Genomic DNA, 15,012 nt, shown 5'->3' with positions numbered 1-15,012 from the left:
AGCACCATTGACTTAAAAGGCTTTCCTTTCCCCATGCTGAATTGCAGTGGCATCTTTGTTTTGAATTAGGACATTAATCTATAGGGTCCTATTTCTGGATTCTCTGTGTCTCTGTTTCTACCAAGTACTACAGCGTCTTTCTTGTGGCTTTATACTAAGTCTTGATATTTGGTAGTGTAGGTCCTCCAACTTTGTTGTTCTTTAAGATTGTCTTGGCTATTCTAGGTCCACTAGATTTCCAATATACATTAAGAATCAGCTTGTAAATCTGTTCCAAAAAGCCTACTGTGAATTTTGTTTGGGATTGTTTTGAATCTGTACATCAGTTTGGGGGAGAATTGGCTTCTTAATGACACTGAGTGTTCCAGTTTATTGGATGTAGTATATTCCTGTGTGTATGATTTCTTTACACCTTACATATCTTTTGTTATATTTATTCCTAGATATGTGGTGGTATCTTTTTAAAATTCATTTTAAATGAAGAACATTTAACATACAATGTACAGATCATAAGTAAGTTGAAGTTTTGAAAATGGTATACACTAGTGTAATCACCACAAAAAATAAGACATAGAACATTTCCATCAACTTCGGAAAGGTTTTTCTTGTTACAGTCAATCCCTTCCTCCCTGCCCATCTATACTTTTTGATTTCTCCCACTATAGATTAGTTTTGTCTGTTCTTGGTGTGATCTTAACTGTGTGCTTTTTGTGTCTGGCTTCTTTTGCTTAACATAGTGTTTTAGCTGTTGTGATATCCAATAGTTCATTGTTTTTTCTTGTTGAGCAATGTTTTATTATGTGAATATTAACATATGAACATAACAGCTTATCTACTCTTCATAGTTTAAAATATTTTCCATTTTCTTAGTATTTCTTGCTCCTTTACTAGGGTTATGGAAACACCATGCTTTAGCAGTATTCTTGAGGTTGCAGCTGCATAAAATGGCCAACAGTTAACCTTCATTTCTAAACTCCACTCTTCCATCCATATTGCTAGGCAAACTTACTGAATTGGAATCATTGATTACCTCCTTAGGAAAGGACTTCGATTACTTGTTTTTTTTTTTCTTGGAGACAGGGTCTCACTCTGTTGACGTCTTTTGCTAGGGCTGGAGTGCAGTGGGCTAAAGAGCAGTGGCATCCTCGTAGCTCACTGCAACCTCAAACTTCTGACCTCAAGTGACCCTCCCACCTTGGCCTCCCAAAATGCTAGGATTACAGGGGTGAGCCAAAGTCCTGGCCAACTTGCTCATTTTTCTAAAGTCAGACATTCTTAAATTATTGCTGAAAACAGCTCTTAAAGGAAGTCAAATAAAGCAGTATATATACATTATGCATGAACATAGATGAAAAAATCAATAGGAAAAAGGGAAAAAAGTTGTGGTGTTTAGTAAAGTGACTACCTTAAGCAATCATGAGCAAGTTAGACAACTAAAAAACTCAAATAAATAATAATACAGTTTTAGGTAGTACACCAAGTTCTCTGATAAAAAATGAATCAGGATAAGGAGAATAGAGTGATGGAAGATGGGGATAGAGTATTATTTTAGATAGGGTAGTAAGGAAAAGCCTCTGAAGAATTTTCATTTGAGCAGAGGTCTCAGTGTTATGAAAGAAGGTTCAGGTAGAGGGAGCAGGAAGGGAATATAAAAGTTCTGAAGCAAGGATAATCTTAAAAACAGAATAAAGACAAATGAGGCTCCAGTGGAGTAGAGTGAGTGAAAGGTGAAGTTTGAAGGGGTGAGATTATGTAGGTCCTTTTAGACCACAGTAACAGATTTCAGTTTTATTTGTGTTAAGGAAAGCCAGGTGAGAGAATGATAGTGGGCTTGAAGTAGGTGCTAGAGATGGGAATGATAAGAAAAGGTTAGATTCAGGATATATTTTAAAGGCAGACCTATAATACCTACTGATAGCTTATAAAAGGGATTTCTTCATAGGTTTCCTTAGAGTAGAGGGTTTAGAAAAATTTTTATTGTAGTGCATTAGTCAGGGTTTGCTAACTGCTATACCTAAACAACTCCCCAATATTAGCAGTTCTATACAATTAAAAGTTTTGTCATTTACATCACAATCCAGTATAGGTTGACATAGGGTGGGGTGATGGTGGGCACTCTTCCCCATGCGGTCATGTGGGCAGACTCCTTACATATATCCCTTAGGGCCTCAGAATTTTTCCCTGGATCCTTTCCATTCTTCAGCAGACTAGGAAAGGCAGATCCTTTTAGGGGCTTTTATTGGCTCAGCGTGGAGGAAATGTACATCACCTCTGCCCCACATACCATTGGTCTAGGACTTGGTCACATGGCCACATGTAATTGCAAGGAAGGTTGGGAAATGAAATTTAGCTGTGTGCCCAGGAAGAGGAGGAAATAGGTTTGTAAAAAGAGTTTTTGGGGCTTTTGAAAAAAAGAAAATCATTACTAAATACATAGTTTGTAAAATTAAAAATTATAAATGTTTACATATCTAAATAAGTTACATATATATTTACATATGTGATTATATGTTACTATGGTAGTGACTATATTTGTGGAACATTTCAGTTGTAAGCACTGAAGAGTGAAGAAACGTGGGCCAAGCGCGGTGGCTCACGCCTGTAATCCTAGCACTCTGGGAGGCTGAGGCGGGCGGATCGTTTGAGCTCAGGAGTTCGAGACTAGCCTGAGCAAGAGCAAGACCCTGTCTCTACTAAAAAAATAGAAAGAAATTATTTGGCCAACTAAAAATGTATATAGAAAAAGTTAGCCAGGCATGGTGGTGCATGCCTATAGTCCCAGCTACTCAGGAGGCTGAGGCAGAAGAATTGCTTGAGCCCAGGAGTTTGAGGTTGCTGTGAGCTAGGCTGATGCCATGGCACTCTAACCCGGGCAACAGAGTTAAGACTCTGTCTCAAAAAAAAAAAAAAAAGAAAAAAGAGTGAAGAAACCTGAATATTAGGTCTTGAACACCATTTTCCCATAGTTATTTGTCTAAAATAAATTCAAAATGTTTGATAGCTCTCTCCCCATGATATTTACAGCTATAGGCAAATCAGTAATGTTTTTTTAAATGGAGCTTGCCTTGATATTACAGTGTTCTCCTTTCTGTATGTACTGTGAGGCCTTTGCTTTGAGTTATTTTTTTTCAGTGGGAAAGTTAGATTTTTAATTTTTTTTTTTTTTTTTTTTGTGTGAGACACAGAATTGCTCTGTTGCCTGGGCTAGAGTGTATGGCATCAGCCTAGCTCATAGCAACCTCAAACTCCTGGGCTCAAGCAATCCTCCTGCCTCAGTCTCCCTAGTAGCTGGGACTACAGCCGTGTGCTGCCTTGCCTGGCTAATTTTAATTTTTTTTCTATTTTTAGTTGCCTAGCTAATTTCTTTCTATCTTTAGTAGAGATGGGGTCTCGCTCTTGTTCAGGCTGGTCTTGAACTCCTGACCTCGAGCAATCCTCCCACCTCTGCCTCGTAGAGTGCTAGGATTACAGGTGTGAGCCACCGTACTCGGCCTTGTTAGTACTTGGATGGGAAATTTTTAATTTTTTTTTTTTTTTTGAGACAGTCTCGCTGTGTTGCCCAGACTAGAGTGAGTGCCGTGGCGTGGGCCTAGCTCACAGCAACCTCAGACTCCTGGGCTTAAGCGATCCTACTGCCTCAGCCTCCCCAGTAGCTGGGACTACAGGCATGTGCCACCATGCCCGGCTAATTTTTTCTATATATATTTTTTAGTTGGCCAGATAATTTCTTTCTATTTTTAGTAGAGACGGGGTCTCAGTCTTGCTCAGGCTGGTCTCGAACTCCTGACCTCGAGCGATCCACCCGCCTCGGCCTCCCAGAGTGCTAGGATTACAGGCATGAGCCACCGCACCTGGCCTAAATTTTTTATTTTTTAAACATACATTTGCTTGATTCAGTTCTTCTTCTCTTGTTACTGAATTACAATGTATGGTTCTGCTTATAACTTTCATCACTAGATCCCTGTGATAAAGCAAGTATCAAGAGATACTTTTTTTTTCCCCTTGGAAGATAACCTTAGAACTTGGTAAAAAAGCAAAAATGACATTAATGTATATATTTTTGGAAATTAAATTTTATTAACATACTGCAGAACATTGCACAGAGCCCTGCATTAAAAATCTTTAGTTACTTCTTTTTTATCTTTTTAACTGAACTTCTAATTTAAAGGAAGCTCTGTATCCCCTGTTTTCTTTCTTCACCACAGTTTTCCTCTATAATTAGTGCCTTCTAACTTGGTCCAGTGAATAACATCATAAGCTGGTCTATTCTGAACCACACCCTACTGACCACAGCAACTGTCTCACCACATTGTTTCTCTCTGTTAACGTATATTTTGAAGTAACTACATTGTGATAGAGAACAAAAAGAATATTAAATAATTTTCTTTATAAAATTGCAATGTCTGATTGCAATATAAATGCCAGTAATGTGCTTGATTCTTTACATGCTTGTTTTATTTTTGCAGTCAGTCGGTAATCCCCATGTCATTTGTTGAGTAACCTCTTTTTCCCCTGTTGACTTGAAATGCCATCTTTATCATAAAGAAAATTCTCATAGATTTTTTTGCTCTTTAGGCCTTAATTTTCTGATTTGAAAAGTAATAGTTTATTCTGTCTCAGAGAACTCTGTTCAACTCAAATGAGGTAATGTATGTCAAACTTTGGTGAAAATTATAAAAGGAAAATTTAAGATTTCCCCAAAGCCCAAATTTTTAATGCATTTTTATGTATGTATGCCTTTATATACAATTTTCTACATTTTAAAATTTGATATTGTAGATTCCTTTCCGTATTTCTGCATGGTTAACATTACAAGTATTTCTCATTGTTCAAATCTGCTTACTTCTTCAGTTTGGATAATGCATTTGGGTGTCAGGGGGTACTACTTTATTTGAATCTATTTGATTCCCCAAGTTTGGATAGCATAGAAAGATAATGAAGGAAATACTCAGAAGTTTACTCAAATGCATTTGGTTCTTGCATTTAGATTGTGAGATTTTTGGAAATCAGGAATGTGGATAACGAGGGATACCTATACTCTTAAGGGGTATTGCAATGGATTCCTACCTGTTATAGTGGGTTCTTTTGATTATAGGGAACAGAAACCCAACTCAAAGTGGCTCAGGGAATAAAAGGGAATTTTTTGGCACACTTAACAAGAAGTTCAGTGGTCTAGCTTATTTGAGGCACAGCTGGATACAGTGGCTCAAATATGTTGATAAGGCTTTGCTGTGTGTGTTAGTTAAATTTTCTTTCATTGCAGAGTGGGGGCCTCTGTGCGTTCAGGGAAGATGGCTGCCAGCAGCTCTAGGTTTACATTTTTCTAGCTTAGCAGCCCTGGTGAAAAAAATTATGCTTCTTTCCCAATAGTTGCAGCAAAAGTTCCAGTGTAGAATCTCAGTGATCAGCCACTGATACCCCCCATTCCCCTTCATCTGGGGAACGAGGTCAGTCTACTCAAAGTATGTCAGATGACAAGGAAGAAGAAAGTCTTTCAAAAGAAAACACAGTACATTCACTAGAAGGAGGTACAGATTACTTTCCAGGCTAGCTAAACCGATATACCTATCTGATAATTCATTTCACCCATCACCGTTTCTTCAGCTGAATACTATAAAATGTCTTTTCTTTCAGCACCCTATTTGGCTTTTACTTGGCAATTGATCTATAGGTAAAACGGGCTCCTATGTACTATCTAGTGATGAAGATCAGCTGACAGGTGCTCTTGTTATCTCAAAATCTGTAATCTGTTTCATTACTCACCTTTTTTTCTTTAATTCTTTCAGTAAAAGAAAGTGTCTTTTTTTTTCTTTCTGAGAGGCATCTGTCTACTTTTTTTTTTTTTTTTTTTTAATGAGACAGGGTCTTGCTCTTGCTCAGGCTGGTCTCAAACTCGTGACCTCAAGCGATCCTCCCACCTCGGCCTCCCAGAGTGCTAGGATTACAGGCATGAGCGACTGTGCCTGGCTGTCTATCTACTTTTGACCTAACTCATTTAGTTTTGTTTACCAAGGAACTTTGGCTTACCAGTTAGACCTTTTTCTTCAGTTTTTGGTTTCTGCTTTTCTACTTGATCCTACGTATAATCATACATTTGTGTTCACGAGCCCCCTATCTAATGAACATTTCACTGACACAACTTATTTCTTTTTTTCTTTATAGCAGATTTGATCAACACCTGATAGTCACTCACTTGCCACTTTATCAGTTCCTCCATGACTTCTAGGCTTCCTCTATTTCCTACTTCTTTCAAGGTCACCAGTGATATCCAGAGATCTTTGTCTCAGGCCTAAACCTAAAATAATGGTATGGAGGGGCTATTTAGAGATATTTAATTCAACTTTATTTTCCTGTTTTGCTTGAGGTTATTTTGATTCTACCAACTTTCTTTTGGCTAGTATTCACAAGGTGTAGCTTCTCCTTTTTTAAACTTCCACATTCTGTATCCTCATGTTATGTGTCTGAAAACAGCATATAGTTGAATTTTAAAAACTTGATCTAGCAATCTTTATCTTTTAGCTAGAGCATTTACATTTTAATACAATTACTGTTTTATTTGGTTTTAAAATTTACTATTTGCTTTCCGTTTGTTCCATCTGTTGACTTTCCCCCAGAGAATTCTCCTTTCTTTTGAAGTGATTATTTTTATTATTCCATTTTTTTCACTGTATCAGTTGGAAAGTTATACTTCAAAAAAAATTTTTTTAGCAGCTACCTTAGAACAGGGGTCAGCAAATTTGTTTCTTCTCTTCTCTTCTCTTTTCTTTTCTTTTCCTTTCTTTTCCTTTCTTTTCTTCTTTCTTTCTTCTTTTTTTTTTTTAAAGAGACAGGGTCTCATTGTGCTGCCCAGGCTGGACGCAAACTCCTGGACTTAAGCAATCTACCTTAGTCTCCCGAGTAGCTGGGACTATAGGTGTGTGCTGCTGTGCCCACCTAGCAAATTTTTTCTGTAAAGGACCATATAGTAAATTTTTGGCTTTGTGGACCATATGATCTCTGTCACAACTGCTTAGTTCTGCCATTGTAGTACAAAAGCAGATGCTAGGTGATGATGTAGACGATAGGTAAAGGAATGAATTATAGATAGAGGACTGGATAAAATCATTCAGAACACTAGGTTGAGACCAGAACCTTGGAGAGAATTTTTACTTTTAAAATGAGGTAATGGAAAAGGAGCTGTAAGAGTGAATCAGAAAAGGAGTAAGCCTAGCAGGAAGATTACAAGAAAAATATTATAACTTATGTGAGGGCAGTTTTCAAGAACAAGGAGTCAAATTCTATAGTGTGATGTGTTAAGATGAAGATTGAGAAGAGGCCTTTGGATTTGGCAGCTCTGTGGTAATTGGTAACTTTTTCAAAGGGCATTCTCAGTAGCTTGGTATGTGGGAAGAGTGGTAAGGGATTAGAGAGTGTTTACAAATACTTGGGAATACGGTGATTCCTAAATACTATTCTTGGGATCAGCAATGACAGAATTACCTAGATTTTTCTAGTGTAGAATTATTATCTGGCCTAGAAATGAATATTTTTTAAAAAATTCTCCAGATGATTCTGATGAATGCTTATACCTGGGAATTAAAAATGTTGATCTTTCAAGCAGTTTAGCAAGGACTGCTTGCCATCAAAATGGATTTATGCATGGTATTTTGAGACACTCCCCCTTTTTAAGCAGAAAACAATGATTGATAAAATAACAAAAAGAGAAAACTAAATTGATACAAATGGGTCTCAAAAAAGATAAAACATTTCTGTTTCAGAAAGGGAATAGAACATGTGCATTGAGTGGGGCTATTGCTGGGTCTGCAGGTAAAGCAGCTGAGGTTTTGGCTTCTTTGAGGTAAGGGGGAGGTGTAATTGGAGTTAGGCTCATTGTTGGAAACCATGGGCCAGAATAAGACTCCTCTACTGAAAAAGACGTTTCTAAGTTTAGTTCTAGGGCTGCCATATTATACAACTTTAGGGATTGGATTATAGTTATTCATTGCATCTCCTGGAGTAGTATAGGACACAACCTCCCTGGCTGTCAGAAGTAGCTTTGCTGCTTCTCCTGCCAGAGGCTACAGCTTATAGGAAGCCATATACCTAGGAATTCAGGAGAACAAACATAGCTCTACAGCTTAGGAACCTATTAACCCCAGAGTATATCCTCACTGTTACTGCAGAGCAAAATCGCCTGGTTCGATTAGACCACCTGTAAGAAAAATATTTATGAGATAATTGGGGAAATTTGAACACTGATCATTTACTATCAAAAATTGTTAGTTATAAAATGATTTAGTATGATTATGCTATTGTGGTTATTTTATTAATAAAAGGGTAGGAAGCTGTGGGTTCTCAAGTATGTGTATGAAAAGCAAAAAATCTCCATCAAAAGTGTAGCTGTAAAGCTAAATTCTCAAACATATGAAGCCATCTAATGCTAAGGAAAATATGAAATAATGTCAATAATCAGAAGAACGATTCAGCCCTTGCAGCATGTAAAGACACAGCAAAAAGGCACGATAAGCCAGAAAATGGGCCCCCACCAGACAGCGAATTGGTAGGTCCCTTGATATTGGACTTCTCAGCCTCCAGAACTACAAGAAATAAATTTGTGTTGTTTATAAGCTTAAAGAAAAAAAGCAGTTCAGTCTGGATGACATGAAAATGTTAGCCTGAAAAATATTAGATTACATATTTAGGATTTTCAAAGAGAAAAGTAAGGGAACAATAGCCCTTAAATTAAAACAATTATGAAATATAAACAGAAAAAGATCAGGTGGATAAGAAAATGACAGAAACTTTAGAAGTGAAAAATATAGTAATTGTAATTTTAAAAATCCAACAACATGGTGTTGATGAATGGGAAGAGTCAATAAGATGTTGGTTTTTTCCAATATTAATCTGTAAGATCAATGCATTATCAAAATACCAAAAGCTTTTTTCATGATAGTCAACATACTGATCTTAAAATTCTTATAATAGAATAAAATAGCCAGGGTAACATTAAAGAAGAACAAATTGAGATAATATGCCCTTCAGAAATCAAAATTTATTGTAGAACTGTAGTAATTAAGATAGGGTCAGTTATGGACAAATAAACCTATGGAACAGAATACAGAGCCCAGAACATATTAATAGGTGTATGGAATTTGCTATATGACAAAGATGACATTATGAAATTAGTGGGGAAGGAATAGACTATTCAATGTGGTTCTGGTTCATTTGCTAATTTGAGTTGGAGTGAAAAAAATTAAGAGCCCTGTTTCATAGCATACTGAAAATAAATTCTGTATGGCTTAAAGACCTAAGTGAGAAAAGCAAAACATGGGCCTTTTAGAAGAAAATGTGGGATAATAACTTTATGTCCTAAAGATAAGGAAGGATTTTTAAAAAAAACTACACCAGGAGCTAAAAATATGTAGGTTTTAGAGCCAGACTGCCTGCTTTAAATCTCAACATTATAAACACATTCTGGTTATGACTTTGGGCAAGTTATATGATCTTTCTGCATTTGTTTTCCCATTTGTAAAATGAGGATGATGTGAAAAAACAACCTCCAGGGAGGAATTGTGAAGATTAAATGAAATAATCTATGTGAAGTACTTATAAAAATGACTAGTACAAATAAACATGTGTTAAGAGTTAACTACAATTGTTGATGTTGTTTACTAAGAAACAAAGCATAAACTGTAAAGGATCAATAAATTTGACTATTAAAAATGAAAACTTCTCTACAACAAAAAGCAGTTGAAATCGATAAGATACTTGCCACAGGTTCAACTGGAAACTGATTAATATCTAGGATATTAATATATGAAAACTCATTCAAACCAATAGGGACAAGACAATTCATAAAAAAAGAGAAAAGAAAATGATCTCAATCTTCATCTTAACACATCACACAACATAGCCCAAATGGCAAATGGGAGGATTAGAATTGCCCATCCTCACTAGTACTCAGAAAAATGCAAATGAAAATAATGGGATATCCTTTCACACTTACTAGATTGGCAGAAACTCAAGTCTGACAATACTAACTTTTGGTAAGGAGACAAGGTGAATTCTCATACACTGGTTGTGAAATAGGCAATTGGAACAATCATTTTTGAGAGTATTATGTTACTTAATAATATTTGGTAAAGTTGAAGATGCCTAAACCCTAGTGATTTCACTCCTAGATAAAAAGCCCAGGGAAATTCTAGCAAAGGCACATGAGGAAACATGTATAATAATTGCAAGCTGAGCTCAGTGGCTCACGCCTGTAATCCTAGCACTCTGGGAGACCGAGGCGGGAGGATTGCTTGAGGCCAGGAGTTCGAGACCAGCCTGAGCAAGAGCTAGACCCCCATCTCTACAAAAAAAGAGAAAAATTTGCAGGGCATGGTGGCACATGTCTGTGGTTCCAGCTACTTGGGGGGCCAAGACAGTAGTTGCTTGAGCCCAGGAGTTTGAGGCTGCCATGAGCTATGATCATGCCACTGCACTCTAGCCCTAGTGACAGAAGGAGACCCTGTCTCAAAAAAAAAAAAAAAAGAATTGCTAGAATTGCAGCATTGTCCTAATAGTGTAATATTGGAAACATCCTAGTGTTCTGTAGAAGGACAGTGGATTGATAAATTGTGGTAGAGTCATATAATGGGATATTACTTGACAGTTAATGAACTTTATATGCTTCACCATTTATAAATAGAAAGGACAATATTAAGTTAAAGTGAAAAGCAGACTATTAAGTATGGTATGACACCATTTTATTAAAGCTTAAAAACAATGAGAGCTGGGCATGGTAATAGCGGAAGGTAGAAGGATTACTTGAGCCCAGAAGTTCGAGGCCAGCCTAGGCAACATTGCGAGACCCTGTTGCTTAAAGAGAAAAATAAAACAAACAGTATTTTGTACAATTTTTGGAGATTACACAGGTAATAAAAATATTAAAACAGGTATGGGAATAATACCGGCCTCAGGATAGTCATTATCTCTGCAGAGCAAAGGAAGGAGCTTTAACTGTATCTCTATAGTTTGTTTATAAAATGAGCAAGTATAGCAGTTGTCAAACTTGTTGAATTTGGGTTGCAGATATATAGCTACTTTTTATTTTATTTTACTTATTTAGTTATTATATTTATTTTTTTGAGACAATAGTCTTTTTGTTGCCCTGGCTAGAGTACAGTGGTACCATTATAGCTCACTGCAATCTCAAACTCCTGGGTTCAAGTGATCCTCCTGCCTCAGCCTCCCAAGTAGCTGGGACTACGTTGTGTGCTACCATACCCAGCTAATTTTTTTCTATTTTTAATAAAGATGGGGTCTTGCTGTTTCTCAGGCTCTTTCTTGACCTCCCGACTTCAAACGATTCTCCTGCCTTGGCCTCCCAGAGTGCTAGGATTACAGGCATGAGCCACCACACCAGGCCTACTCTTTATTTTTTATTTTTTATTTTTAAATTTTAAAAATTTGTACATACTCATGGGGTACAAGTCCAATTTTGCTACACTGATATATTGCATTGTGGTGTAGTCAAGGCTTTCAGTTTATCCATCATTGTAGCAATGCACATTGTACCCACCAAGTCACCTCCCATCATCTACCCCCCTCTCCAGTCTCCATTCCACACTCTGCTTCCATGTGTACCTGTTATTTAGCTCCCACTTACAAGTGACAACATGAGATATTTGTCTTTTTGTGTCTGAGTAGTTTCACTTAAGATCATGGCCTGCAGCTCCATCCATGTAAAAGACATGATCATGCAAAAGACATGATGTCATTCTTTTTATGGCTAAGTAGTATTCCATCGTGTATACCACATTTTATTTATCCAATCCTCTGTTTATGGGCATTTAGGTTGATTCCATACCTTTGCTATTGTGAATAGTGCTTTGATAAACATGAGTGCAAGTATTCCTTCCATTTGGCTGGATACCTAGTAGTGGGATTGCTGGATCTTATGGTAGTTCTATTTTTAGTTCTTTGAAAAATCTCCATTTTGTTTTCCATAATGATTACACTAATTTACATTCCCACCAACAGTGTACAAAAGTTCCCTTTCTTCTGCATCCTCACCAACATGTTTTTTTTTTTGTCTTTTTAACATATGGATGATTTTTTATATGTTCTATAATCTGTGTGTTTGAAAGATCATCTAGGAACAAGGTAAAAAACTAGTTTCTTGATTAGAGGACTTGGATAATAATATGTTGTAGTATGACATGGAAGTAACTGAAGGTATTTTTCATGTTTTTCTGATAACATCTTTATATGTTAAAGGATGAAATAAGTAAATACGTAAAAAGAGAAAGATTGATAACACAGGAGAGTATTTTTTTTTTTTTTTTTTTTGAGACAGAGTGTCACTTTGTTGCCCTGGCTAGAGTGAGTGCCGTGGCATCAGCCTAGCTCACAGCAACCTCAAACTCCTGGGCTCAAGCAATCCTACTGCCTCAGCCTCCCGAGTAGCTGGGACTACAGGCATGCGCCACCATGCCCGGCTAATTTTTTCTACATATATTTTAGTTGGCCAGATAATTTCTATTTTTAGTAGAGACAGGGTCTCGCTCTTGCTCAGGCTGGTCTCGAACTCCTGACCTTGAGCGATCCACCCGCCTCGGCCTCCCAGAGTGCTAGGATTACAGGCGTGAGCCACCGCGCCCGGCCAGGAGAGTATTTTTTGATGGGCCAAATTACTCGCAAGAAGGGTAAGAAATAGGTTTAATTAACCCTGCAAAGGATGTGGGATGTATTTTCTCTGTAGACAGGAGTGGAAGAATAGAGATGAGATGAAAATGGGAATAAATTTTGAGTTAGAGAAGCCATTTGAAGAAAATCAATATTTTCTTGGGTATAAAAGTTGAACTCATTCTTCTAGAAGTATGGTATGCTATGGAGTTTTGAGAAGATTGAAAGGATATGCAGAATACTTATAAGGGATAGAATATGGTTAGATAAAAAGAACATTGATCAGTGATGTTGAGCATTTTTTTCATATACCTTTTGACCATTTCTTTATGTGTTTTTTTTTTTTTTTGAGAAACGTCTATTCAGATTTTCTGCCCATTTTTAAATCAGATTATTTGATTTTTCCCTATTGAGTTGTTTGAGTTCCTTAGGTATTCTGGTTATTAATGCTTTGTCAGATGGATAGTTTGTAAATATTTTCTCCCATTCTGTGGGTTGTCTCTTCATTTTGTTGATTGTTTCCTTTGTTGTGCTGAAGCTTTTTAGCTTGATGTAATCCGATTTGTCCATTTCTGTTTTGGTTGCCTGTGCTTTTGAGAATATTACTCAAGAATTCTTTTCTCAGACCAGTGTCCTGCACTGTTGTTCCAATGTTTTCTTTTAGTGATTTTCATAGTTTTAGGTCTTAGATTTAAGTATTCAATCCTTTTTTTTTTTTTTGAGACAGTCTCACTCTGTTCCCCTGGGTAGAGTCCAGTGGTGTCATTGTAGCTCACTGCAACCTCAAACTCCTGGGCTCAAGCAATCCTTCTGCCTCAGCCTCCCGAGTAGCTGGGACTTACAGGTGTGTGTCATGATGCCTGGCTAATTTTTTCTGTTTTTAGTAGAGAGGGGCCTCACTCTTGCTCAGGCTGGTCCTGAACTCCTGAGCTCACACAGTCCTCCTGCCTTGCCTCCCAGAGTGCTAGGATTATAGGTGTGACCTGTCATGCCCGGCCTTTAATCTATTTTGGGTTGATTTTTGTATATGGAGAGAAATGCAAATCAAAAGTATGAGATATCATCTCATCCCAGATAAAATGGCTTTTTTCCAAAAGGCAGGCAGTAACAAATGCCAGGATGAGGAAAAAGGGGAACTCTTGTATGCTGTTGGTGGGAATGTAAATTAGTATAGTCACTATGGAGAAATAGTATGGAGGTTCTGCAAAAAACTAAAACTAGAACTACCATGTGATGCCATTCCACTGCTGGATATATATCCAAAAGAAAGGAAATCAATATATTGAAGTGATATCTGCACTCCCATGTTTATTGCAGCACTATTTACAGTAGCCAAGATGTGGAATCAACGTAAGTGTCTATCAGTGGATGAATGGGTAAAGAAAATGTGACACATACACACAATGGAAAACCATTTGGCCATGAAAAAGAATCAAATCATGTCAATGCAGCAACATGGATAGAACTGGAAGTCTTTATCTTAAGTGAAATAAGGCAAACACAAAAAGACAAATATTGCATATTCTCACTTACATGTAGGAGCTGAAAAATTAAAAAATTGAACTCATGGAGATAGAGAGTAGATTGATGGTAACCAGAGACTAGGAACGGTAGTGGGGAAGGGAAATAGAGTGGTGATGGCTAATGGGTGCAAAAATACAGTTAGATAGAATGAATAGGATCTAGTATTTGGTAGCACAATAGGATGACTGTAGTTAACAGTAATTTATTGTATATTTTAAAATAACTAAAAGAGTGGAATTGGAATGTTCAGTTATCCTGATTTGATCATCACACATTGTGTGTATAAAAACATCACATGTACCCCATAATTATATACAACTATTATATACCCATAATAATTAAAAATTCAAAGGAATAAAAAGAGAGAAGGTAGAATAGTAGCATTGAAGGGCAAAGAGAGGTTGAATAAAATTTGTAATGGTGCCTAGGTGTCTAATTTTGTCAAATTTTGGTCAGCAAGGCAGGAGCAGGATCTTTTTGTTGCTCTTGTCAAACCCTCGTCTTCTCCCCACTTTGCAGGAGGAAGAGAGTCAGAGACCAGAATTCCTTGAATATGTCTTATTTCTATATCAGACATCTCTCATCATTTTCTTGGTTTTAACTTTATTTGGTTTAATTTGTTTATCTCATCTTCTTACTGTTTTTAATGAATTTTATAAAACTTTTGCTGCATTGCTGACATTCTTTTTTTTTTTTTTTGAGACAGAGTCTCACTCTGTTGCTAAGGCTAGAGTGCCGTGGTGTCAGCCTAGCTCACAGCAACCTCAAACTCCTGGGCTCAAGCAATCCTCCTGTCTCAGCCTCCCAAGTAGCTGGGACTACAGGCATGTGCCACCA

The 15,012-nt window shown here is 37.1% G+C and overlaps 1 protein-coding gene across 1 annotated transcript in view; it reads left to right on the top strand.

The window, feature by feature from the left end:
* Positions 1-15,012, top strand: part of MYO9A (myosin IXA) — a 241,817-nt gene that overhangs the window by 28,713 nt on the left and 198,092 nt on the right. The gene's annotated exons all lie outside the window — the stretch shown is intronic.

This window comes from Lemur catta, chromosome 1 (genome assembly GCF_020740605.2).
Source record: "Lemur catta isolate mLemCat1 chromosome 1, mLemCat1.pri, whole genome shotgun sequence".
NCBI lineage: Eukaryota > Metazoa > Chordata > Mammalia > Primates > Lemuridae > Lemur > Lemur catta.
Note: the sequence above shows the minus strand (reverse complement) of the source record. Positions and strands in the feature narration are given on the sequence as shown.